The 11,593-nt window shown below is 48.9% G+C and overlaps 1 protein-coding gene across 1 annotated transcript in view; it reads left to right on the plus strand.

Annotated features, from left to right (window-relative positions):
• The window catches only part of SIRT6 (sirtuin 6), a 245,771-nt gene that overhangs the window by 150,331 nt on the left and 83,847 nt on the right, over window positions 1-11,593 (plus strand). The gene's annotated exons all lie outside the window — the stretch shown is intronic.

Consider the following 11,593-nt stretch of genomic DNA (forward strand, 5'->3'; position numbering starts at 1 on the left):
AAGCTGAGGCTCCAAGACTTTGGCCACCTCAGGAGAAGAGAAGACTCCCTGGAAAAGACCCTGGTGTTGGGAAAGATGGAGGGCACAAGGAGAAGGCGACGACAGAGGACGAGATGGTGGGACAGTGTTCTTGAAGCTACCAGCATGAGTTTGACCAAACTGCGGGAGGCAGTGGAAGACAGGAGGGCCTGGCGTGCTCTGGTCCAGGGGGTCACGAAGTGGCGGACACGACTAAACGACTCAACAACAACAACAAACACCCAGAAAATGCTTAACAAACTACAGCTCCCAGAATCCCTTAAGGCAGGGGTGCCTTAGGATTTTACCCCAAAGCTGTTGAGCTTTTAGTAGGATTTGACCCCAGAAAATAAACTGCAATTTGGCCCCCCAAACGGACTTTGTACATGCCTGCCTTAAGGGAAAAAGCCGTGGCGTTTTAAACAACAACAACAAAGGCTCCTCTGATGTAAGTCATGGGCCCTGCCTGCTCCCTAAAATATCCCTGGTTTGCTCACTTCTATATATAGGGTGCCGACATTTTGCTATTTATAATTATTAGTAGTTTGCATCATATATTTGCACCTCTTATTATTTCATGTTATAGCAAGTTTCCAGAGACTAGATGATGAGTCTTTGTATATTGTAAAGGAACTTTTGTTACTGCAAAATGCCAATGTGTTTGCATTATTAAGTTTGTTAGGAATCAAAAATCATTTTAAGTTAGAGCTTAATAATTATTTCACTATTTATGTACTTCTTCTTAATTGTATTTCACTATCAATCTACTTCTTCTTAATTGTATTTCAGTTTTCAACAATTACTTTGATAAAATATATATTTTGTTATGTGCAAATGGCTTGAGATACCTATGAGGTCCATCAATTGCCATATAGCATACAGTGGTACCTCGGGTTACATACGCTTCAGGTTACATATGCTTCAGGTTACAGACTCTGCTAACCCAGAAATAGTACCTCGGGTTAAGAACTTTGCTTCAGGATGAGAACAGAAATTTTGCTCCGGCGGCGGCGCAGCAGCAGCAGGAGGCCCCATTAGCTAAAGTGGTGCTTCAGGTTAAGAACAGTTTCAGATTAAGAATGGACCTCCAGAATGAATTAAGTACTTAACCCGAGGTACCACTGTATATTCAATGCAAAAAACAGCGACAATTTGTTGTTGACAAAGGACAGCTGGACATATAAAGGGCCCTATTACCTTCAGGAGCTGAGGGCCTCATCAAACCTAAATCCAGCCCCGCAAGCGACTCTCTTTTGTTCCCCAAAGGAGAGAGAGACGCGTTTGAATATAGGTGCCTGGGCACCCTCAGAATTCCCCATGAAGGGAGCTGGGGACCCACAAATTTTGGTGCCAGGGCCAGGCAAGCTGTATGGCACCCACCGGCAGTTTGGCATGTTTCTTTGCAGAGAATCTTCACAGGGTTCCTTTCTTAAAATAATATCGGGGAAATAAAAATTCCCTTCCTCTCTATCTGTGGTTTTTTGGGGGGGTGTTTTTTAATCCTATTCTGCTTTTGTTTATGTCGATAAACTTTTAATATTTTTCAGGAAAAAACCCACACCTGAATTTCTGAGTGCAATTCAAAGGGTTGGTGCTGACCTTGAAAGCCCTAAATGGCCCAGTAGACCTGAAGGAGCGTCTCCACCCCCATCATCCAGCCCAGACACCTGGGTCCATCTCCTGAGGGCCTTCTTGCTGTTCCCTCCCTGCGAGAAGCGAGGTTGCAGGGAACCAGGCAGAGGGCCTTCTCGGTGGTGGCGCCCGCCCTGTGGAACACCCCTCATCAGATGTCAAGGAGATAAACAACTCTCTGATGTTTAGAAGACATCTGAAGGCAGCCCTGTTTAGGGAAGTTTTTAATGTTTGATGTTTTGTTGTGTTTTTAATATCCTGTTGGAAGCCGCCCAGAGTGGCTGGGGAAACGCAGCCAGATGGGTGGGGCAGAAATAATTCATTCAAAGACCCTGATGTTGGGAAAGATGGAGGGCGCAAGGAGACGGGGACGACAGAGGACGAGATGGGGGGACAGTGTTCTCGAAGCTACCAGCATGAGTTTGACCAAACTGCGGGAGGCAGTGGAAGACAGGAGGGCCTGGCGTGCTCTGGTCCAGGGGGTCACGAAGAGGCGGACGCAACTAAACGACTCAACAACAACACCTTACAAAGTGCTCAAGGTGGCGTTCATGATTCTCATCCTCTCCATTTCACCCTCACAACAACCCTTTGAGGTTGTCCCTTCAAATCCAGAAGTGCAGAGAGAGAGTTCTTCGGCTCTTCCAGTGAGATCGCGATCTGGTTTCCAAATCCGGAGCAAGCGAGATCCCTGTCTGGAAAGCGATCGAGAACACCCCACCCCTGAACTTGGCGAGGAGAGACTAGAGAGGGCCATCTGGGAGGGAAGATGTTTTGATTTAGAGGGGCTTAATCTCTTTTACGAGTTCTTCCGGCCTGGGAATGATGCAATTTCTCAGCAAAACAGATCCTCCCAACTTTAAGCCTATCACAGAAGAAGGGGTCACCGTGAGCCAAGTTGCTGAATAATGCCAGCGGGAGTCCAAAGAGAGAAGGTATTGATGATACTTCACTGGGCAAACAGGACAAAAACAGTAAATAATATGAGGACAAATCGTATGATTTGCATGCCTATTATTTGTTGCAGAAGCAGAAACAATCGCAACAGCTGGCAAGGCAAGCACGGCACAATGTAAAAGTTATTTACATTGGCACCTTGGTTCTCGAACGCCAAAAACCCAGAAGTAAGTGCTTTTGAATGTTTTCCGGAAGCCGAACGTCCGATGCAGCTGTCGGCTATTGTTTCCGGGGCGCGTGCACCAATCAGAAGCCGCGCCTTGGTTTCTGAACATTTCAGAAGTCAAACGGACTTCTGGAATGGATTAAGTTTGGCACTTTTGTTTTTGCTCTTTATTTTGCATTTTTGTTTTTGAGGCTTTTTCGGTTCATTTGTTTTTGTGACTGTGTGGAAACCCAGTTCGGCTACTGATGGATTGTGTGACTGCGGAAATGGATAAAAGCCCCCCATCCAAACAATGACTATCATCAGTGTGGGTAAGGTAAAAAAATAGTTTTTAATTTTATCATCTACAATACTATTTATTTTATAGTACAGTACATTGATTCTTGCTTTCATTTTATGGATCAATGGTCTCGCTAGATAGTAAAATCCATGTTCAATGGCTGTTTTAGGGGTTGTTTTTCAAAGTGTGGAACGGATCAATCCGTTTTGCATGACTTTCTATGGGAAAGCAGAGCGCCTTGGTTTTGGAACGCTTTGGTTTTGGAACGGAATTTCTGGAACAGATTAAGTTTGAGAACCAAGGTACCAGTGTAACCTGATTTGCCAGTCTTCTTAAGTCGGGACAGCTTCTTGTTTCCATCTCTGGTCTAACAATATCCAGGCGGCTGTTGCGGCATACGTAAAGAATTTCTTTAAAAATTACAGTATAAAAGGAAACTTCTTGGCAGAATTAGACTGAACCTTGCATTGTATAAATATAAGTTTGTAGGGAAGTTAAGAGAAACTATATAAGAAATATATAAGGGACGCGGGTGGCGCTGTGGGCTAAACCACAGAACCTAGGGCTTGCCGATCAGAAGGTCGGCGGTTCGAATCCCCATGATGGGGTGAGCTCCTGTTGCTCAGTCCCTGCTCCTGCCCACCTAGCAGTTCGAAAGCACGTCAAGGTGCAAGTAGATAAATAGGTACCACTCCGGAAGGTAAACGGCGTTTCTGTGCGCTGCTCTGGTTCGCCAGAAGCGGCTTAGTCCTGCTAGCCACATTACCCGGAAGCTGTACGCCGGCTCCCTCGGCCAGTAAAGCGAGATGAGCGCCGCAACCCCAGAGTCGGCCACGACTGGACCTAATGGTCAGGGGTCCCTTTACCTTTTATATAAGAAATATGTAACTGTGCGGTATAAGATAATAAACTGATAAAGTATGGTGAGACTAATTGTAAGTCATTTTTAATTTCTTGTTTTACAATTGTTCACATCATTGGGAGGACAAAGGATCTTAGTTATAAGAATTGAGTTGTTTCATATATTGCTACTGTCTGTCTGTCAATTTATAGTTTGTTTACTTGGACCTCTGCATTCTGGATCACTTTCCTCATCTTCACAGCAAGGAATTCCCAAAAAAACCCCACGCTTGGCCTCCACCGCTGCCTCGCACTGGGTCAGCAAACTTCAACTTTTCGGGCAAAAGGGCACTCCAATCGTTTTCGTTTTTAGAAAAACAAACCAACCCTTTCGCTAGCAGGCCAAAACATGTCCAGTCCCTGCTTTTGCAAACGGTGACCGGGTTAAGTTTTGATTCTGAAAGCTGAGCTCATCCTCCACACCGCCTGTGCCATTTCTGCGAAGTCAGCCGAATAAGAGGAAAAGAAAGTTTTGAGATAGCTTTGGAGGAGGCGTGGAGTTTGGGGGAAGGAGGAGAGTTTTTCCCTGCGCCTGGAGCAGAGATCTCTCTTTTTGGGTTTCGCTTTTGATGGGTGGAGAGGTTTCATACGAGCGTTGTCCCCAATCCCCCACCGAGATGCCAAAGAAGCCCTCAAGTCCAAAATGGAAGTTTTGGGTCACTGTCTGCGGTTTGGCTGTCACCTCGGTCCTGTTTTTCACCTTCCTGGTTTTATACGTAAAGGAAAGGAGTGAATGCGAATCCCTGCACTACAACCATACCTCCTCCGCCGAGGGCAAAATGACAGGAAGCGATGCGCTTCGGGCACAACTGGCAGCTGTCAATCAGAGCCTGGCAAACACCACAGGGAATTGGGACTCCTGCGAAAAAGAACTGGTAATCTATCATCTATCTATCTGTCTGTCTGTCTGTCTGTCTGTCTGTTTGTTTGTTTGTTTGTTTGTTTGTCTATCTATCATCTATCATCTCTCTCTCTCTCTATCTTCCTATCTCTATCTATCTCTCTATCTATCATCTCTTTCACTCTCTCTATCATCATTCTATCTATATCTATCTATATCTATCTATCTATCTATCATCTATCTATCTATATCTATCTATCTATCTATATCTATCTATCTATCTATCATCATCTATCTATCTATCTATCTATCTATCTATCTATCTATCTAATCTATCATCTATCTATCTATCTATCATCTATCTATCTATCTATCATCTATCTATCATCTATCTATATCTATATCATCTGTCATCTACCTATCTTTGTGTACGGGGTGTATCTTTTGAGAGATCATCCACCCATCGCCTCCATTCTTCCGTAAGCACGTCATCATTCTGCTGCCCTAGTTTGGCAGTTAATTTCGCCATTTTAGCAGGGTCCATCGGTTCACAGGTTGGGGCGACGGTTGCAAATTTTGCCCCCGATCAGGAAGTTCGCTTCCAACACACCCATTCGCACAACGCTCCTCCCAGGCAAGGAAGAGGCATGTTGGGAGTCCAAGGCCACATCCCAGCCCTTCAAAAATGCCCAAGGCGGGGTAGTTAGGTGGGGGCCGGGGGCCAGGCAGAGTCCCAGGGGCCACAAAGAGAGAATTAATTGGCAGGCCATCTCCATCGTCCCGGAAGCCAGAGGTTCCCCACCCACAACCTCAAACGTCTTGCCTTTTCATTTCCTGTCCATAGCAACATTCGAGGAACAACACATCCGTGCTGGAAGATGCCTTCAAAGCGAAGGAGAAAGCGCTCAAAGATCTGGAGGGTGAGATAACCGAACGGCGGGGGTCTCAGAGGCCCTGTGGGGCTTGGCAGTTGGGATGGGGAGACGCAGGAGGAAAGCAGAGCCCCTCTTGCCCAGGAGTGGGGAGAGGCCTGATTCACTGAAAGGGACCCCCAGGGGTCATCCATCCCAACCCCCTGCTATGCAGGAATCTCGGCTCAAGCACCCAGGACAGCTGGCCACCCAAACTCTGCTTAGATATGTCCGAAGAAGGAGAGTCCGCCCCCGTCCGTCCCACAGTCGAACAGCTCCGTCTGTCAGAAAGCTTTCCCAGATGTTGAGTCGGAATCTCCTTCCTTGTCCCTTGAAGCCACGGGTTCGAGTCCTGCCCTCCCGAGCAGGAGGAAAGAAGCTTTCTCTCTCTTCCATAAGAGACATTTGAAGGTGGCTCCCCTATCTCCTCTCAGCCTCCTCTTTTCCAGGCTAGACATACCCAGCTCCTTCGACCGTTCCTCATCAGGCTCGGTTTCCTGATGTAGCAGGGAGTTCCACAGGTCTTAAGGCCCTGTTGTGAGTAAAAGCCGGTCGATCCTCAGGGGATGGGAGGGGGGAGCCCCAGAAATGCCCCATTTGAGGGCTTCCAAGACCGAGGAGTGGAATTTGTGAAAATAATAATAATAATAATAATAATAATAATAATAATAATAATAATAGATTGTCCGCTGCTGGTTTGGCAAAGGGGGCGGGATGAGCGATGGGGAATCTAAAAAGGCCTCATTTTCCATTTCCCAGGGGGAAAAACCCGCCTCCAGAATCAGCTCTCCCAGTTGAACAACAGCCTGGAAAACTGCAAGCGAGAAGGGTAAGAACAGCCGATTAAAATTCTACACCTGCGTAAGGACACCCTTGCGGCGTTCAGCTCCGAAATCCCAAAGCTTTGGCAACCCCAAAGGGCCGAGAGAGGCGAGAAGTCGATCACACCTTCCTGGTTTTCTGCTTTTAGCCCCAGAGGTAGAGTGTCTCTGGCTGGGGAGCTTTGATCATTAGCCGCCAAGCCTAAATGCCCTTCTGCCCCCACCAAGTTAGTGGACTATCACCACACGAGTGTCTGGAGGCAGTTGGAGGATGGATGGCGGCTAACAGACTGAGCTTGAATCCTGATAAGACAGAAGGACTGTTTTGGGGGGACAGGGGGTGGGCAGGTGTGGAGGACTCCCTGGTCCTGAATGGGGCAACTGTGCCCCTGAAGGACCAGGTGCGCAGCCTGGGAGTCATTTTGGACTCACCGCTGTCCATGGAGGTGCAGGGCAGTTCTGTGTCCAGGGCAGCTCCATCTGGTATGCAGGATGAGACCCTCCCTGCCTGCGGACTGTCTGGCCAGAGTGGTGCATGCTCTGGTTATCTCCCGCTTGGACTACTGTCATGCGCTCTCCGTGGGGCTGCCTTTGAAGGTGACCCAGAAACTGCAACTAATCCAGAATGCGGCAGCCAGACTGGGGACTGGGAGCAGCCGCCGAGACCATATAACACCGGTCTTGAAAGATCTACATTGGCTCCCAGTACGTTTTCGAGCACAATTCAAAGTGTTGGTGCTGACCTTGAAACCCCTAAACGGCCCAGTAGACCTGAAGGAGTGTCTCCACCCCGGACACCGGGGTCCCTCTCCCGAGGGCCTTCTGGCGGTTCCCTCCCTGCGAGAAGTGAGGTTACAGGGAACCGGGTGGAGGGCCTTCTCGGTGGTGGCGCCCTCCCACCAGATGTCAAGGAAATAAAGAACTATCTGACTTTTAGGAGACATCTGAAGGCAGCCCTGTTTAGAGAAGATTTTAATGTATGGCGTTTTTTTGTGTTTTTAATATCCTGTTGGGAGCTGCTCAGAGTGCCTGGGGAAACCCGACCAGATGGGCAGGGAATAATAATAATAATAATAATAATAATAATAACTCAGAAGAAGAGCCCTGCAGGATGAGGCCTCCCGGTGGCTCCATCCCTGGCCCCTGCAGAGGGAAGCAGTGGCCTCTCCTTTGCTGGTCCTCTCATTTAGGGAGGAGACGCCGACTGACGAACCATTTCTTTGTTTCCGCAGAAACAAAAAGGATAAAACAATCCAGCGCTTGAAGGATCAGCTCAACACACAACAGACATCTTCCGGCATGGTCCTTTCCCCTTCCTTCCTTATCCCTTCCCTCCTCCTTTTCATAGCACCTGGAGTCCTCTGCAGTCTCCTGTAGTTCCTCTGGCTTTTGCACTTGCAAGCACCCAAAGAAAACTTCCTTTTTTCCCGGGCTGTGTTTTTTTCTCTTTCTCTTCTTCCTGCTTCGTCGACCAAACCGCCGCTCCCCCATCTGCAAAGCTGCTTGCGAGATACCAGAGGGCATCCATACCCACCCACACCCATCAGTCTGAAGTGCGAATCCAGCAGTTGCGGGGTTTACCTGTTGCGTCCGAATCCAACCCTGAGGCTGAAACGCAGATATCGCTGCAACCTAACATATCGTTACAAAAATGGGGGGTGCCTTCCCCTCTCTCTGCCCAAGATTTTGGGGAGGGGGGTCCCCAGCTCTCACCCCAGTTCTCAGTCCCTTTGGAGAATTGAGGCACGGCAGAGACTGTCATGGCTTTAATAAATACTGTTTATTCGCTTCTTACGTCTCCAGTCTGCAAGCAGGGCAGGGAGTCCAAATTTTGCAGCACGGCCGTTTCAAAAGGGCCTTAGCCCCCCATAACTGTGCAGTTCCGCAGTCCAAATACCGTTCTTCCTAAAAACTCCTTTATTCAGCATCCCAATGGTCAGTTTTATGGATGTTTGGAAATATGGTTAATTCCCCCCTGGTAGGGTTGCCATGTTTCAAAAACTAAAAAACCAGGACACCCCTAAAGTTCTTTTTTAAGAAGACCCCAAAATTGTTGAGATTCTTTTAGGTGAACCCCAATATTGTCAAACTTCATTTTTTAGGAAGACCCCAAAATTGTTGAATTTCTTTTAGGTGAACCCCAACATCGCTGAGCTTCATTTTTTAGGAAGACCCTAAAATTGTTGAGATTCTTTTAGGCGAACCCCAAAATAATTGAGCTTCTGTTTTTAGGAAGACCCCAAAGTTGTTGAATTTCTTTTAGGTGAACCCCAACGTTGCTGAGCTTCATTTTTTAGGAAGACCCCAAAACTGTTGAGCTTTTTAAAGGCGAACCGCAACATTCTTGAGGTTTTTTCCCTTACAAAAACGCTATTCCCCACCCCTCAGACGTCAATTCCGCCTTTGAAATAACAGCAACGTCCAGGAAAATCCGGATTTGCAGCAATCCTACCCCCCAGCTGTCAACTAAGAAAGGAGTCGATTGACTAGGATTGGAGACCTGGACACACTTCGGACTGTCACTTGGTTAAGGAACTCTTCCCATGCTCAGAAGCACGTCCACACATTCCAGTACGCAGGGATCTCGACTGCACGCAGAGACGGGGGACAGGCACCCACAACGACAACAAAATATGGGTGCCCCTTTGTTCCACTGGCCCGGAGAGAAGCTGCGCTCTCAAATTTCTGTTGGAGACCACCTCCTTCAGCGATGTATTTTGGTTAAGCTTTTGGTTAAGCTGTGGGGGGATTTCGAAAGTCTTTAAAGGGGTTTGCCCTTTGTTGTTCTGGGCCTCTCTTACTTCCTTGTACTGTTAGGGTATAGTCTTGTTTGCCACAGAAAATAAAGATCTTCTTTGCTTTCACGGGATCCCGCCTCCATCCAATTTCTCTATTTTATTTTATTTTATTTTATTTGGTTTTACAAGTTCGTCCACAGAAAAACATTCTTGCAAATACCAGAATATTACACAAGATCCTTTTAAATCCTAAAACTCCCCTCCTTCCTTCCATGGGTTCTTTAAGTAACCCTTTCAGCGAAACCGCCACGTTTTGCAGAGCCCCACAAACTGATCAAACAATACTACAAAGACGGGGTTCGTTCTCGATATTAACGGTGAACCCAAAATTTGGGATCCCCTACAAATCCGGGCCAAATATTTCCAGGGGTTTTTTTGGGGGGGTGTTGCAGCATTTTCCAGCGAAACCCCCACGTTTTGCAGAGCCCCCACAAGCTAAGCAAACGAGACTTACAAACACGGGGTTCGTTCTTGACATTAACTACGACCCCCCCCCAAATTTGGAACCCCCTGCAAACCGGTCAGTAGGACGTGCCTGTTTTAAGAGGAGAAATTCCGGAGGGTGTGCAATAACTTGGTTTGCGGGGAGCTCCAAAACGCTGCAAAATACCTCTTAAAAACCCTGCAAGACTTTGGCACAGCTTTGCACGGGATCCTGAATTTTGGGGTTCGTGAATGGGCCCATTGCCCCTCTGAATCTGGAGACAGATCATAGCCATCCTGGCAAATAGCCATTCTTCTCCATGAACTGCAGAAAGACAGAGAGAGGTTTGTGGCTGAGTGCAGGATTTGAATCCTGCTCTCCCACCTCCGTAGGACGCGGCTGGCCCTGTGGGTTAAACCACAGAGCCTCTTGGACTTGCCGATCAGAAGGTCGGCGGTTTGAATCCCCGCAATGACGGGGTGAGCTCCCGTTGCTCGGTCCCTGCTCCTGCCAACCTAGCAGTTCAAAAGCACGCCAGTGCAAGTAGATACCGTATTTTTCGTCCCATAGGACGCTCCGTCCCATAGGACGCACCTAGTTTTTTGGGGGGGAAATAAAGGAAAACAATTTTTCCTTTATTTCCCCCCCCAAAGCAGGCCGGGGAAACCGAACCAGGTCGAGGAACAGCGGGATGGCGGTGCTGCGCCTCCCTGCTGTCCCCCGAGCTTGTGGGGCTGGCCGATGTCTGCCCGGCGCGAGCCTGCTATCCGCAGCGTGGGGAGCCCTGCGGGGAACTCCTGCAGGGCTCCCCACGCTGCGGATGTATGCCCGGCGTGAGGGGCGCTCTGCTTCAGGGCTGCCTAGGCTGCGGAGGTGTTCCCGAAGCGCTGGGCACTCTGCTTTCAGGGCGCCCGACGCTCCGGGAAGGAGGCTGCTATCCGCAGCCTAGACAGCCCTGCGGGAGCTCCCGTGGGCTGCCTAGGCTGCGGATGTCTTCCTGAAGCCTGGAGAGCGAGAGGGGTCGGTGTACACCGACCCCTCTCGCTCTCCAAGCTTCAGCGAAAGCCTGCATTCGCCCATAGTACGCACCTAGATTTCCCCTTCATTTTTGGAGGGAAAAAAGTGCGTCCTATAGGGCGAAAAATATGGTGAATAGGTACCGCTCCGGCGGGAAGGTAAACGGCGTTTCCGTGCGCTGCTCTGGTTCACCAGAAGCGGCTTAGTCCTGCTGGCCACATGACCTGGAAGCTGTACGCCGGCTCCCTCGGCCAGTAAAGCGAGATGAGCGCCGCAACCCCAGAGGCGGCCATGACTGGACCTAATGGTCCGGGGTCCCTTTACCCTTTACACCCAGCTCCTTGCAGGGTACTCTAACCACTGTACCACACTGCCTCTGGGCGATTTTTTTTCTGCTGCTACTGAAGGTGAGAAATGGTCCAAGACCAGTGGTGAGGGAAACCAGAGTCCTGATTTGGAAACACCCTTTCTTGGAATTGGCATGGGGTGGGTGTGTTCCCCTTTGCAGTCACCGCAAGCACACACCTTTCTCAAAACTGCTGCATTTCCCAGCAACAGAAACTTCCTCGCTCTCCGTGGCAGACTTCCCCAAACTGGTGCCCAGTCCAACTCCCATCACCATACTGGTCAGGACTGCTGGTTTCAGGGAGCCCGGCCCGCTTCAGAGGTCACCCCTGTTGGAAATAAGGCTGCTCTACGGATGCGGGTGGCGCTGTGGGTTAAACCACAGAGCCTAGGACTTGCCGATCAGAAGGTCTGTGGTTCAAATCCCCGCGATGACGGGGTGAGCTCCCGTTGCTCGGTCCCTGCTCCTGCCAACCTCGCAGT

The sequence above is a fragment of the Podarcis raffonei genome, chromosome 18, assembly GCF_027172205.1.
Source record: "Podarcis raffonei isolate rPodRaf1 chromosome 18, rPodRaf1.pri, whole genome shotgun sequence".
Lineage (NCBI taxonomy): Eukaryota > Metazoa > Chordata > Lepidosauria > Squamata > Lacertidae > Podarcis > Podarcis raffonei.